We start from the raw sequence: 15,672 nt of genomic DNA on the forward strand, positions 1-15,672 counted from the left end.
CTGTACCTAGAAATATGGAGAGAAGTCAGTGAGCACAGTGATTGATGCTAAGATAAAGAATGTGAATACTTTCCTTCACAATAGAGAATGAAGCAGGAAAAAGGAGAGCAAAATTAGAACTTAATAAGGCTTAATATCCTTGTTAGTATTATTATATACACACACACACACACACACACATATATATATATATATATATATATATATATATATATATATATATGGATTTTTCTAGGGAAATGGTAAGGCCTATGGATGCAACACTCCACAAACACTACTGTGAACTGATTGTTAATACATGTGTTCTGGTGATTCATGGGTTTCTAAAGTGTAGATGAAGTGCAGTCAGGTATGGAAATTCTTGAAAACAGTAATTTATGATTATTACTACCATTTTATTATCTGCTAAATAATGAATTAAAGAATAATCAGAATTTAAAGCATAAAATAATGTGACATGAATGAGAAAGCATAACACCTTGCGACATGCAGCTAAAACACACTCCCAAGGAGATTTAGAGCTAGACAGATCCAGAGTGACGAAGAACACAGTTCTGAAATCATTGAGCTGAACTTCTATATGAGGTGTTAAAGTATGAGAAAATTAAATGTAAATCACGTGGGAGGAAGGAAACAATAATGATGCAAATACAAGCTAATGGAATAGAATAGAAAAGACAGTACACAACCTCAATAATGCCAAAAGCTTGTTTGAAAAGAGAGACAAATTTACAAACTTTAGTGAATTTGACCATGAGAAAAGAACAATGACTGAAATTACTTCACTCAGAAGGAAAAGAGGCTCTGTCACAAACCCCACATGAGAGAGGAAGAGTGCCACAGGGGTGGGCTGTGAGAGGTCAAAGATTCCTCCTACCAGCGTGTTCTCTCTGCTTTGTGCTTGCTGTGCGAGATGTGAGCTCTCAGCTCCTAGCTTTCAGGTCCAGCCGCCATGTTAGCTGTCCTCTGCCAGGCTGTCTCTGTCATTATGGCTGCCAACTCTTTGAAACCATAAATCCAAACAAGCCCTTCCTAATGTATACTGCCTTGGTAGTGGTATTTATGACAGCAATAGAAAAGGAACTAATAAAGCTGGTGTTATCTCTGATTTCAACAACAACAGAATTCATATAATGTGTAATTATACTAATTAAAGAAGAAATTCTGAATTTAGGGGGGAGAGGTAGTGATCCAGTAGAATTAGGGTAGGGGAGAAGACATGAGGGAGCTATAGAGATGTATCTTCTCAAAAATAAAATCATTTAAAACATAAATAAAGCTTAAAGATAAATGATGGAATGTTTGTCAAACTATTCTAAGATCAGCATTACCTGATGCTAAGGCAAAAACATAGAAAACAAGGAAAATTAACCATCAGTATTACTTATGAATATGAATGAAAATCCCCTGCAAAAATACTAGCAAAAAGAATCCAGGAACATACAAATAGTGTGCAACAGGACCCAGATGAATTTATCACAGTGTTGAAAGGTGGGTTAAACATTTGGGGGCCAATATTCCATCAATATAATTAAAGATATACATTATTGTTTCGATAGATGTGGGAAAACACCTAGAAAAAAGTTGACAGTCTTATATTATTTTTTTAAAAGCTCAATAATCTAGGGTTGGAAGTCAAGACATCTAACTTATAAAGGTGCCTATAGATATTACACATTACTCTCATATTCCCTGGTAAGCTGTGTCATGCTTTCTACCAGTGGTTCAAAATAAGACAGGGAAATCTTTTCTTGCCACTTCTTACATGGCTTAATATAGGGCCTTTCAGGCTTATAAGATGTCTCAGCAGGCAGATGATGATGATGTAAATTTAATCACTGGGATTCACATGATGGACAAAGAAAACTGATTGATTCACTCAGGGTGTCCTTTCATTTCCATTACACACACACACACACACACACACACACACTATTGCATACACACCTCCACAAACCCTCCGATATACATGCAAAAATAATAAATAAAAATAATGTGAATAAATAAACCCAGGGCATCTTGATTTTAAAAAATCATTTCAATGTGAAAGAAATGAGTAAAAATATCTGATTTGCAAATAATAAAATATTTAATTTGAAAACTCATGTATTATTCACCAAAACTGTAACTCACAAATGAATTAATCAAAGTTGCAACATACTATGCATGTAAGTACATAAAATTTTGCTCAATGTCTAAGTGATGCAGAGAGCAACCAACAAACAAAGAAAGTAATTTCATCTTTTGCTTTTCAAGACATGGTTTCTCTGTGTAACAGCCCTACTTGTCCTAAAACTGGCTCTGTAGACCAGGCAGGCCTTGAACTCACAGAGATCTGCCTGCCTCTGCCTCTGCCTCCTGAGTGCTGGAATTAAAGGTATGCACCACTACTGCCAGGATCTTAAAACACCCTTCTTGTTCTTCTTTTCATTCTTCTCTCTAGTCTAGATTTCTCCTCCTGTGTAGTCTCTCTGCCAGCCAGCCCCCCCACCTATCCTTTCTCTGCCTAGCTTTTTGGCCATTCAACTCTTTATTGGACCATTCAGGTGCCTTAGGCAGGCAAGGTGAAACAGATGCAATGCATCTTTTTTTTTTTTTTTTTGGTTTTACGAGACAGGGTTTCTCTGTATTGTTTTGGAGGCTGTCGGTCCAGCCTGGCCTCGAACTCACAGAGATCCGCCTGCCTCTGCCTCCCGAGTGCTGGGATTAAAGGCGTGCGCCACCAACGCCCGGCTGATGCATTGCATCTTTACATAATTAAACACACATCTTTACATCATTAAATGCAACATAAACAAATGTAACACACCTTTAGACAGTTAAAGTAATATTCTGGAGCATAAACAAATGTAACACATCTTTATAGAGTTAAAATAATTTTCTACAACAAGTCCATGTCCTCAGACCATCATATTGGGATTGATCAATCTTGAAGGCATCCAGTAACAACCTTTCCTTTTACACTCTGAATAGAATTCACAACCACTGACTTTTTGTTAATCTTTTCAAAGTGGCATATCTCTTACCTTGTTCCACAAAGCTGCTGCAATTCATGTAGTGCAAGATCTCTTGCAGGCTAATTTTGATTGACTTTTTTACCATACATGACTGCAGTATCTACAAACAGTTCTCAAGCAGATCTCATCTGCTGACAGGAGAGTTATGGGTTTAAGGTGGAAGACGCCTGAAGCTTGACTTTGGTGTTGTGTATAAAAATAGTACTCATTCTCTTTTGTGCCATTCCATAGCCTCCCCTTTGATCTAATGGAGTTGTTACATTATGGAGACATACACTGTAGTAGACTGACCCAAATTAAGCATTTCAGTTGCTTGTGTAAGGTCACATGCAGTAACAACTGCTCTCAGACTGAGTGGTCACTCAATCACTTAGGTCTAACCAACTTGAAAATTATGCCACTGAGACTTGAAGTAAATCACATATTTTAAGAAAGAATACTGAGTTTTATGACTGTTTTTCATAGCACTAGATTAAAAGGGTCATCCAAGTTTGTTAAATCCAAAGGTGGTTTTTTAGTCTGGTCTAATGTTAATAGCATCAAAAGTTTGTTGATATTTTGTCATTTAATCCATATGTCCCCAGTCTGCTTATTTTAGGGCCTAGTGCAGAGGCTTATCTATGAGACAAAAATATTGTTTACAGATATAATAGAACCCTGCCATTTCACCAAGCATCCATAATTTTCACTGAGAGTAGGTAGTATTTGGTAATAGTTCTTTTATCCATCTGGTAGAATTTCTTCTTTTCATACTTTTGAAATAGTAAATCTTTTTATTTATTTTTTCTCTTTTTCATTAATTTATTTTTTATGTTACAATTGCAGTTCCCCCTCCCTCCTTTCTACCCACTACCTCCACTCTTCTCTCCTCCCATCTGCTCCACAGAGAGGGTAAGGCCTCCCACAGGAAACCTGTCCCATCATCTAGTTGAAGCAGGACCAAGGCACCTCTCCACCCCCACAACCCTGTGTCTAGACTGGACAAGGTTATCTCTCGATATAGAATGGGCTCCACTAAGTCAGTTTGTACTTTAGTATTAGGTCTTAGACCCACTGCCAGTAAAATAGTAAATCTTATATACAGTCTGCTGGTTATAATTTTGAGCCTTATTTCCTGATACTATATATTTACTCTCTTCTAGATGGTTAAGTACCTTAATGATTATTACTAATACACAATATATATGTGATATTAGCTATCAATTAGTCAGCCACATATTGCAATATTAACCCTTTTGCTAACTTAAGGTAAAGCAAGTTTGTAGCCAGAGTTTTTATAGATAGAATGGGGGTAATTTTTAAGCCCACATGGGAGCATAATCTAATGAAATTGTTGTATGATACAATGTCAAAGTATTTCCATTCAGAAACAAATAAAAGTGGAGGCTTTTCTTCCAACAGCAAACAGAAGAGGAAGCCCTTTGGAGGGACCACCAATAATTATTAACATGATTCCAGGATACTTGCTAGCAAAGTATGAGAGCTTAATACCATTAGTGGAGATTCTGAAAAATTTTATTTATGACTTGTAGTTATTAGCCAAATAAATATTAATCACGCTAAGGCCTTCTAGCTAGAAGAATTCATATATTCTATGGATGCTAGCAGGTGCTACTCAAATAACATTTAAAAGTCATTTAAAATGATTCATAGACCAGCTAAATATTCTTTTGGGCTTCCTTCTTTAGCAGATATTAATTCAGGTTAAGAGCAGAGTCCCCTGTTGTCCCTTTAATGTAATCTTGATAACTGTACATTCTTTATTTGGCCCGGTGTACATGTTGCCTTGTTTTTTCATAGGCTTGGGTAGAAGCATCTGTGAAATTTCTTTTTTTTAACTTCCAAGAAGTATCTTCAGAGAGTGTTTCAGAATAGCCTGCATTTCTAGTTGCAGGGAGAGAAGTTACTACCTAGACATTTAATTTGCAAAATAGGCCCAGTAAAAGAAGAACCAGATACCCTGGCACCTGAAGAAAACTGTGTGTTAAAATCATATCCACCCACCCCTGAGGTCATGGTAGGTATCCTTTTTAGCAGTTTGTTATTTAAATCAAATGAATAGCATTGAGATTCAAGATTCTATTCTTCACTGTCTACTGTACCCGGGGTTCCCACAGGGAAGTGCAAGTAGGTATTTGAAGTCCAAGGAAGCATTCAGGCCCCTTCAGTCCTTATGAGCATCAATCCCTCCTCACCACTGGAGGAGCCTGCCTCCTGGTGTCTTTTTAACACTGCAGGGAATGCTTTTTCAGAGTGGCTCTCCTCTTTACTGAAGAGACACCCTGGGTTTTCTTGTTTGTTTTCTGTGAGTGCTGTCTTCTGGGTAATATTTTCTTCTCAGTGACCCATTTAACTTTCAGCACCACAACCAAGAAGCAGAGCTGAGTTCCACATCATGTCTCCTGTGTTTCCTTCTGCTAAAAGTCTTGAAAATAATATTCAAAAACTGCAAAAGTTCACGTTAAAGGTCTATCCTAGATTTTTGTAATGATTTTCACATGTCTCAAGCATTGGGTCTTATAAAAGTCAGATTAACCACATGAAGGTTTCCTGGGTCTCTGTGGCCCAAGTCTGTATCTCTCAGAGAAGCCTGACACATGATTTCCAATAAATAAGAAGAATCCTTAGTTGGCATTTGTTGTATTTCCTGTACCTTATAAATTAGACTCTTGTTAAAGACTCCTCATCCTAAATTTGTTGAAATGCTTCTGTAATAATGTTCTAAACTGCACGAGTCATTGCCTCATTCATTCGTAGGGTGTTGCCAGGATTTCCTAAATGAAGTCTGAGCAATTCTCCTGTTGCTTTGTTAATGACCCTTCTATTTTCTTCCCATGAATATGCGATAATTCAGAAATGTCAGTCCAGGACAGATGATGAATAGTGGAAATAGATGGGAACAACCTGTTCATGTGTGGAGTTCTTTTCATGGGGATTTAGACTTCTTTCGATTGTACTCTGATGTAAATGGTTAGTTGTCTCTGAGCATTTGCCCTAAGGGATTCCTGGCATATTAAAAATTCCCTACTTGGGTTGACACAGTGTCTGAATTCTGTTCTCTGCCAGATCTGGAGAAAAGCCATGAAAGCAATGGCAGAGTGGACTGACAGACAGTATGCCTGAATCCGAAGTAGAAAATGGAGTTAGAGATCTAGACTACAGACAGATTCTGGGTAGAGGTCCTTCAATTACTCTAATTCCTGGTGAACAGCCATTCAGTTGCCATCACCCTTCTCTCCCAAGATGGCAAAGGAGAGTCCCGGAAACAGGAGATGCTCCTCAGCATACAACCCAAGGCCATCGTCTTGATTGGAAGGCAATCAATGACTTGCACAGAAGTCAGTCCTTAACAACAGCAAGAATGGAGGAACGAGGTCGCTTGCACCAGGACGGAAAAATTACAGGCCATTGCTAGGAAAGATGGCTCTGGGGGCTACAAGGGGCTTAACTGCCTGTTCCTCAGCCCCAGGCCACTCTGCCATGAAGGACTGGACACCTAATGTCTCATCAAAATCTTAACTGTGAAAAGCCTGGTTCTTCTGACTGAGGGAGAGTGATAGGGAAGAAGAAGCTGCATTGACAACAAATTGGAAAATCAAAACACTGGGCTTAGCCTCCTGAAAAAGAGTTATCTATGTTAGCATTTGTAAGCATAATGCTATGCATAGAGTTTTGAAGAGACACACAGATAAGTGAGAGTATTAGATATGTCCTGTTACTGGAATAAAGCACCATGGATAAGGCATTTTACTTGAGTATATGGTTCCAGAGGGGGAAAGAGTCCATCATGGCAGCAAACTGCAGGTATGGCTGCAGAAACGAAAGCTGAGAACTCAAATCTTCAAATGTAAGAGTGAAGCAGAGAGAGTAAACTGGAAATGGTGATTGGATTCTATCCCTGAAAGCCCGCCCCTAATAAACTCTCCATCATGGCTGTGTGCACCTCTTAACCCACCCTCAGCTTTACTACAAACCTTGCCAAGGAGCATACTATCAAAAGTTTTTAATTTCTGTGGCTACTGTAAGAATGGAGACTGTATTTATGTTTTTCTAGTTATAAATAAAAGTTAGTATCTTTTCATGTATTTCAGAGCCATTTTAAGTATTATGTGGGAAAGGTTTTATCTTTAGTTTTGTGGATTATTATTACATAATTACTCTCTTCCCTTTTCTCCCTCCAATCCTCTCATAAACCAATTTCTCTTTGCTCTTGTTCAAAATCATGGCATTTTTTCATTGTTATATGCACATAAACATATATTCCTCAATATCAAGGCAGTTTCAAGCAAGGTCATAGACAACAAATTTAAATGGAGATAAACTCAAAGGAATTCCACTAAAAGCAGAAACAAGGCAAGGTTTCCCACTCTCTCCATATCTATTCAGTATAGTACTCGAAGTTCTGGCTAGAACAATAAGACAACTGAAGGAAATCAAGGAGATACAAATTGGAAAGGAGGAAGAAGACAAAGTATAGTTATATCCAGATGGTAAGATACTATACATAAGTGGGTAACTCTAACCAAGCAAGTGTAATTTTTAAAACTTGAAGTCTTTGAAGAAAGAGATTGAAGAAGATATCAGAGTATGGAAAGATCTCCCATGCTCATGGATCAGTAGAATTAATGTGGTAAAAATGGCCATCCTACAGATTTGATGTTATCCCCATCCAAATTCTAACACAATCCTCCACAAATCTTGAAAGGACAATTTTCAGTTTCATAACACAAAACTAATAGTTCAGAATAGCTAAAAACAACACTGGCCAATCAAAGTACTGCAGGAGGTCTAATCATTCCTGATTTCAAGTTGCAATATAAGGCTATAATAATATAAACAGCATGATATTGGCATAAAAACAGACATGTTGATCAATGGAATCAAACTGAATATTCAGATATAAATCCACACCTAATTTTCAATAAAGATGCTAGAATTACATACTGGAATGTTGGGGGATGTTTGAACAACATGACACTCTAGACTGTCAATAAAGTTTACCTTGTGTCAGGGAGCAGAACCAGGGACTAATTGACTGGAATTAGCCATAGGGAAATCAGAAATTTGGATAGAGAAGACATACAGGAAGAAAATAGCAGGGATTTGAGTTTGAGTTTCCTTTCAGTTTGGGGACAAGGGACAAGATGTGTCTCTTGAAATGTCTCCAGCCAAAAACCAAGGTCAGCTAGCTGCTACTCAACCTTTCTGAGCTAGTAGGTTTTCACCCCAGCCTTTGACTCCTGAGTCTTACCGATACATAGAACAATAGATACTTAATTTAAACATAAATATCATGGCTGCAGCAGAGCAGGGCTCACAGGACTGACTGGCCATGGGGATAATTAAAATATCAGTAGATTCATGTGTAGCCACTAAATTGATAGAGAACATTACTGGAAAAAAGAATGGTAGGTTTTAGAGACAAGATAATGGCATGATCTTTTATATTGTTTGTATTATGTAATGAGATCTGGGCATGAGAACTTCTTTTTTTAGTTCTAATTCTGATCTGGACAAAGCAGCTTGGGTGCACAGAGAGGATATGCAAATGAGTTGTGCCTAGAGTTTGGAAATGGCTTGAATAGAATGAAATCAGATGGATAGATGGAACTAAGCTAGTCTGTAGGATGTGCCTCATGGTACAAACCTTGAATATGGTGGTAGATCTGTTTGGGTGGAAAGATTGGATGTGGCAAGAGGAGACTCTGTGGGTTGGGGAATAGGTAGGGAGGGTCAGAGTAGAAGATTAGAGAGCGGTTGTGGTGCAAGAAGGGTAGGTCAGACTAGGTTATGGCACTGTTGGGAGACAGACTAGATCTGGCAAGCTGTGGAGAAGACATAGACTCTACATTGTAGATGGAGAGGACTGGAGATTCATAGGGATAGACACTGGAAAAGGAGGTTGGAAGTCTGTCTGGGTGGAGAGGCTGGGTGCAGTGCAGCGTGAGAAAGGTGTTGGTCATATATTTATCTACATAACTCTTAGGCATTTGAGGGTTTTTTAAATGTCCATATTATTTAAGAATTCAGAAAGAAGTCTTTGCTTCATTTGCACAATCTATAGTTTTGTCTTTATTTCTTTTAAAGAATGTCAAATTTCCCCTGCAAACTTTGATATTAATTGGCTAAGCTCAGGGGAAAAAGCCCATTTTATTGCATTGACTTTAAAGAAAATACTTAGAAATTATTGTAGGATAAATTGACCTTTAACATATGTTCCATCACCATCATCAATGGATTGGAATATTTCCCAATTGCCCAAGAATACTTTGATGCATTCTCCAAGTTTATTGGATTCAGCAATGGGACCTTGGCATTAGTATGTGGAGAGCAGCCTATAGTCTTGGCAGTACCCTGCATTGTTTGAGAGTACCCATGGGACCCCTTTGGCAAGTAACTCAGTTAGATATAACTCCTTGCTAATACTGGAAGTTGGTTATGAGAGATATCCAGTTGGGGCTCTGTTTCCTCCATTATTTTTTTATTTCAGTTAGATCACATTCATATATGTATATATTTTAGGAAGTTTCTACTGTATTAGGCTTCTATACTAACCCTTAAGTGTTCCTTTAAAATAGCTGTCTCTTTCCATATTCCCTTGATTTTCACTCTCTTCCCCTACTATTTTATCCAATAATACATAGTATGTTAGGTTAAAATATAATTATACTTTTCATCAAATTTAGATATATAGATTGTATTTGCTTCATTGGCATATTGAAAGTTTTCTTAATTTTTTTGCTCTCAAAACTATTCCTATGATATAGATCTCTCTGGCTATAAAGATTAAATTATCTCTTCTTTTAATGTTCTGAAAAGTTGAGAATTCATACAATATATTTTTATACTTTCGTCTCCCCAATGCCTCCCAGATCCTGCCATCTCTATATCCACCCAACATCATGTTGAATTCTCTTTTGAAATGCTGGAGCCCTGTTCATTGTTTGTTTGATTTACCTTACAGGACATATATATTTCTTAAATGGATATACTTTTAAAATCAGAAAGTAGTTACTCTATAACAGTCATGTGACAGTTGTACTAGAGATTTTTCTTGCATAGTACACCAGGATTGATGTATGCAGTATTAATTTTTTAAAGGCCCTGATTTGACATACTATTTATTAATTTTTTAATTAATTGTGGTATTTTAACTTTTCTAATTATGTTTGTGCTTCTATGTTTAACCATTTGTTATTTCTAGCTCTTGAATGGTGATTTAACTTTTAAAGTTTTTTGTTGATTGTGTGTGTGTGTGTGTGTGTGTGTGTGTGTGTGTGTGTGTATCCTTCAACCCACAGGTAAGTATAGTCTTCATCCTTTACCAAGGAATGGGTACATCTACAATACAGCTTCCTCACCTAAGAATCATAGCAGAGGAGGGAGACAGAAAGATTGTAAGGGCAAGAAGAACAGAGAGTTTGTTGTGAGATTATGTTTCCTAAGAATTGCAGAAGCTATATACATAAAGTATCATCAACATAACTTTGTGTGTGTGTGTGTGTGTGTGTGTGTGTGTGTGTAGCAATAATTAATGGAAAAAGAAGCCTTGAATTTGAAAAAGACCAAGGAGAGATATATGGGAGGTTGTGAAGAAGAGAAAAAGGATGATATAATAAGATTATATTATAATCTCAAAACATAAAAGAAATAATTTTAAAAGATAGGAAAGGGAGAAGTCAAAATATGTTTATTTGCAGATGATATGAATGTGCATGTAAAACATTCTACAGACTGCACCAGAAAACTCCTACAACTGACAAATACATTCAATTAGCAGCATTCAAAATTAGCACACAAAAATCAACAGCCTTCCTGTATACAAATGGCAAACCTGCCGTAAAGGAAATCAAGAACAATACCATTAAAAAATAACATCTTGGAATATGTCTAAACAAGGAAGTGAAAGACTTATACAATAGAAAATTTAAGATACTGAAAAACACCTCATATGCTCATGGATTGGTATGATAAATAATGCAAATATGAACATCCTACCCAAAACAATTCACAGAGTCAATACAATTCTCATCAGATTACAATGCAATTCCTTATAGATATTGAAAACATATCTTAAATTTGATACATAAATACAAAAGACCAAGGATGACCAAAAGAATATTGAACAATAATAGCAACGATAATGGTAAAGGTATCACCATCCCAGACAGCAAGTTATACCACCACCAAAATCAAATCCAAAACAAACAAAAAACATCATTCAATGGTAATTAATATCCCTCAATATCAACGATCTTAACTCACCTATAAAAAGACACGGGCTAGCAGAATGGATGCAAAGACGGAATTCATCCTTCTGCTGCATACAAAAAACATACCTCAACTTCAAAGACAGATATTATTACATCAGAGTAAAGGGTTGGGAAAAGATTTTCCCTTCAAATGGACCCAAGAAACAAGCTGGTACAGCTATCCTAATATCTAACAAATTAGACTTCAAACTAAAATTAATCAAAAGAAGAAGGTCAATATCTATGCCCCAAATACAAAGGCACCCACATTTGTAAAAGAAACATTACTAAAAATCAAATCACGCATAAAGCCCTATACACTTATAGTGGAAGACTTCAATACCCCACTATTACCACCAAACAGGACTGCCAGGCAGAAACTTAAGAAATAAAAGAAGTAATAGAAGTTATGGTTCTTTTGGGTTTCACAGACATCTATAAAACATTCCATCCAAACACGAAAGAATATACCTTCCTCTGAGCACCAAATGGAACCTTCTGTAAAATCAACCACATACTTGGCAACAAAGCAAACCTCAACAAATACAAAAAAAGTTGCATTAACCCCCTATATCTTATCAGATAACCATGGTTTAAAGTTAGAATTCGACAACAACACAATTTCAGAAACACTACAAACTCATGGAAATTGAGTAATGCTCAATTGCATCACTCAAGGAAGAAATAAAGAAGGAAATTAAAGACTTCCTAGAATTCAATCAAAATGAAGAACAGCATACCCAAACTTATGGGACACTTTGAAAGCAGTACGGAGAGGAATGTTCATAGCACTAAGTGCCCATGTGAAGAAAGTAGAGAATAGTTACACTAGAGAATTAACACCTGAAAGCTCTAGAACAAAAAGAAGCAAACTCACCCAGGAGGAGTAACACCAGGAAATAATCAAATTGAGGACTGAAATCAATAAACTAGAAACAAAGAAAACAATATAAAAATCAATTAAACAAAGAAAACAATACAAAGAATCAATGAAAGAAAAAGTTGGTTATTTAAGAAAAATCAACAAGCTAGATAATCTTTATCCAGCCTAACCAAAAGGCAGACAGAGAACATGCAAACTAACAAAATCAGAAATTAAAAGGGGGACATAACAACAGACACGAAGGAAATCCAGAGAATCATCAGGTCATACTTTGAAAACCTGTATTCCCCAAAACTGGAAATGTTAAAGGAAATGGATGATTTTCTGGATAGATATCTTTTACCAAAATCAAATCAAGAATAAATAAGCAATTTAAATAGACCTATAACCAACCCCCAATGAAATAGAAGCAACCATACAAAGTCTCCCAACCAAAATAAGCCCAGGGCAAGAGGGTTTTAGGGCAGAATTCTACCAGAAATTCAAAGTAGCAATACTCCTCAAATTGTTCCACACAATAGAAGCATAAGAGTCATTGCCAAACACTTTTTACGAGGCTACAGTTGCCTTGGTACTCAAACTACACAATGACACAACTAAGAAAGAGAACTACAGACCAATATCCCTCATGAACACTGGTGCAAATATACTCAAGAAAAACACTTTAAAACTGTTCATCCTACTTTGCCATCAAGGAAATACAAATTAAAAATACTTTGAGATTCCTTTTTATCACAGTAATAAAGGTTAAGGCCAAAACTACAAATAATCACAAATGCAGGAATGAATGTGACAAAAGGGAATATGCATTCACTGCTGATGGGAAAGCAAATTCATGTATTGATTATGGAAACCATACAGAGGTTCCATAAAAAGGTAAAACTGTATCTATCAAATTATCCAGCTATACTACTCTTTGGTATATATCCAAAAAACTCCATATTCTACTATATAGATACCTGTTCATTCATATTCTTTGCCTCTCTATGCATAATAGCCAGAAAGTGAAAACAATCTAGATTTCCATTAACTGATGAATGGATAATGAGAATGTAATATATTTGCACAGTGGGATATTGCTCAACTATTTAAAAAATGGATTATGAAATTTGTAGGTAAGTAGATGGATCTGAAAGCAGTCTTTCTGAGTGAGGTAACCCAGACCCAAGAAAACAAGCATTCCATATTTTCTCTCATTTGAAGATTCTGTATTGAATCTTCAAATATGTTTGCTTGACTTGGAATACCTACAGAGGTAATAACTAAGGGGCCATGGGAGGGACTTTGAAGGTAGGAGAGTTAGAGATCTTCTGTGGAATAATCCTTTGTATGCTGTGAAGATTTGTCACTTGAATTGATTTAATAAAAAGTTGATTGGTTGGTTGACAAGCATGAAGTATAGCTAGGACAAGCAAAGAAAGGACACTGGGAAGAAGGAGGGTAGAGTAAGAGGAGATGCCAGCAGACACAAAGGAAGCAGAACATGTAAAAAATGAGGTAACAAGCCATGAGCCACATGGCAGAGGCTAGATAAGAAATATGGGTTAATTTAAAATGTAAGAGTTAGCTAGTAACAAGCCTGAACCATTGGCCAAGCACTTACAATTAATATTAAGTCTCCATATTGGTTATATGGGAACTAGCAAGTGGGGAAGTAAAGTCTGCCAACAGAGATCACTTGTATAAAAGGTAAAAAATTAAGTAATGGAATAAGAAGACTTAGGAATACCCAGAGCAGCAAGTAGGATGAAAGAGGGAATATGGCAAGGGATAAATAACACTAAGACCTTTCAGAAATGACACATGGAAATCTACAACACCTGAAGATAACACCAGAAGCTAATATTTAAAAATCTTACTTCCAGGAATGGGTTACTTCTATTGGAGTTGTTGGTCAAGAAGGTCCTATAGACCACTCTCCAAAAAAATTACAAGCGATTGCAATTGTTCTTGGTTACCCTTCAGAATGTGACATTAAGACATGGTTGAAGATACCACCTGCTTAAGTAATGAGCTCACGGTAAAATAATTCTGGTATAGACCTGGAAGCTTCCTCCCTATGAGATGACTTTCATAGGTTTGGAAGATGCTATGACAACTACCAGAATAGAAATAATCATTATTCACACCTTGCTGTAAGCCCTGTTAGTTACAATAATGAATACAGTTTGGCAAGAAGTGACCACTGGTACAATAGTGGCCGGAGAATTTTGGGGTAACCAACCATTTTCTAATTAGATTTAAATCATACTCCACAAAACAAAACCCATATGTGGCACAAATATTGGGCCAAGAACCTATGTTTAGAAAGGTTATAGGCCTTAAGGGAGAGACCGATACTATTATACTACTAAATGGGGATAGTATTAAACTTACTCTTATTGACATATTATTATGCATAAAGCAGTGAATCTCTTAGTACTCATCTGAGAAACTTCTGCTTGTAGTAGATGATATTAACATAGAGACTCACAAGGCCAACATGGAAAGAATAGAGAATAAGAGGCTACATAACTCTCAGCCCTAAATGGCACATAGATACTCTACATCTTCTTCTAATAATCAGGTAACTTATCAGAAGAGGGGATAGAAAAGGTGATGGATGACTAAAAGGAAACATTTTTTGGACACAGAAAGGCAGCTAGACATACAAACTCACAGCAATTTGACAGCATGCACAAAATCTGTGCAAGCCCAAGCCAAACAAAATACCATCATGGAGAGTTGTTCACACTATCCAACCCTGAGCCATGGAGAAAATGGCAATTGCTAACTAGTGGGAAAGGGAAAAGTAGGTTTTTTTTCCTAAGAGTGTACCTCTGATAAGTCAAGCACATTTCAGTGGGGGGGGGGGAGAACGACATATCCAGGAATATTTGGATGGCAAAATTTTGTACTGAAGGGTTGAAAATGGAAATAAAGTTGGCTGGGGAGGGAATAAGGTAGATTTGGGAAGAATTGGTAAAGGAAAGCACATATGATCAAAACGTGTTGTATAAAGTGCAAAACTCTTAAAGAACTTATAAGAAGAATGGAAGAACGATGAGGAACAATGAACTAGCAGAGCCCCATGCTAACCAGTGCAAGGTGAAGGATGGAAACAGAAGAAAAATACTTGATGGCATGATGGAAGAAGAGTAGGGCTGTAGATCATGTGTCCTTATGTTGTTCGTTCATTCAGTGATAAAAAAGGTGACATTTTCTGCTCAGAGCAGTGCAGATGGAATGGAGAAAAGAAAGAAAATGAGGTATGTTAGGCAGCATAACAGCAATATGGCATTAAATGAGAGGCTTCCTAGGGAATCTCTAACAAAGTGGGTCATCAAGTTCAGTATGTTAATGTCTGACAAAAATCAGAGTTGAATTTACACCAATTTACAAAAACAAAAAAATATAGCAAGATCTCAAAAGATTGATGGACCCATCAGGGGACCACCTATGTCAGACTATGGGACATTGATACATCCAGGATGCAAAACAACAAAAAGTTCCAATGACATTAGAAAAGCTTAAAGTATGA

The sequence above is a fragment of the Mesocricetus auratus genome, unplaced genomic scaffold, assembly GCF_017639785.1.
Source record: "Mesocricetus auratus isolate SY011 unplaced genomic scaffold, BCM_Maur_2.0 Super-Scaffold_6730, whole genome shotgun sequence".
In the NCBI taxonomy this organism is placed as follows: domain Eukaryota; kingdom Metazoa; phylum Chordata; class Mammalia; order Rodentia; family Cricetidae; genus Mesocricetus; species Mesocricetus auratus.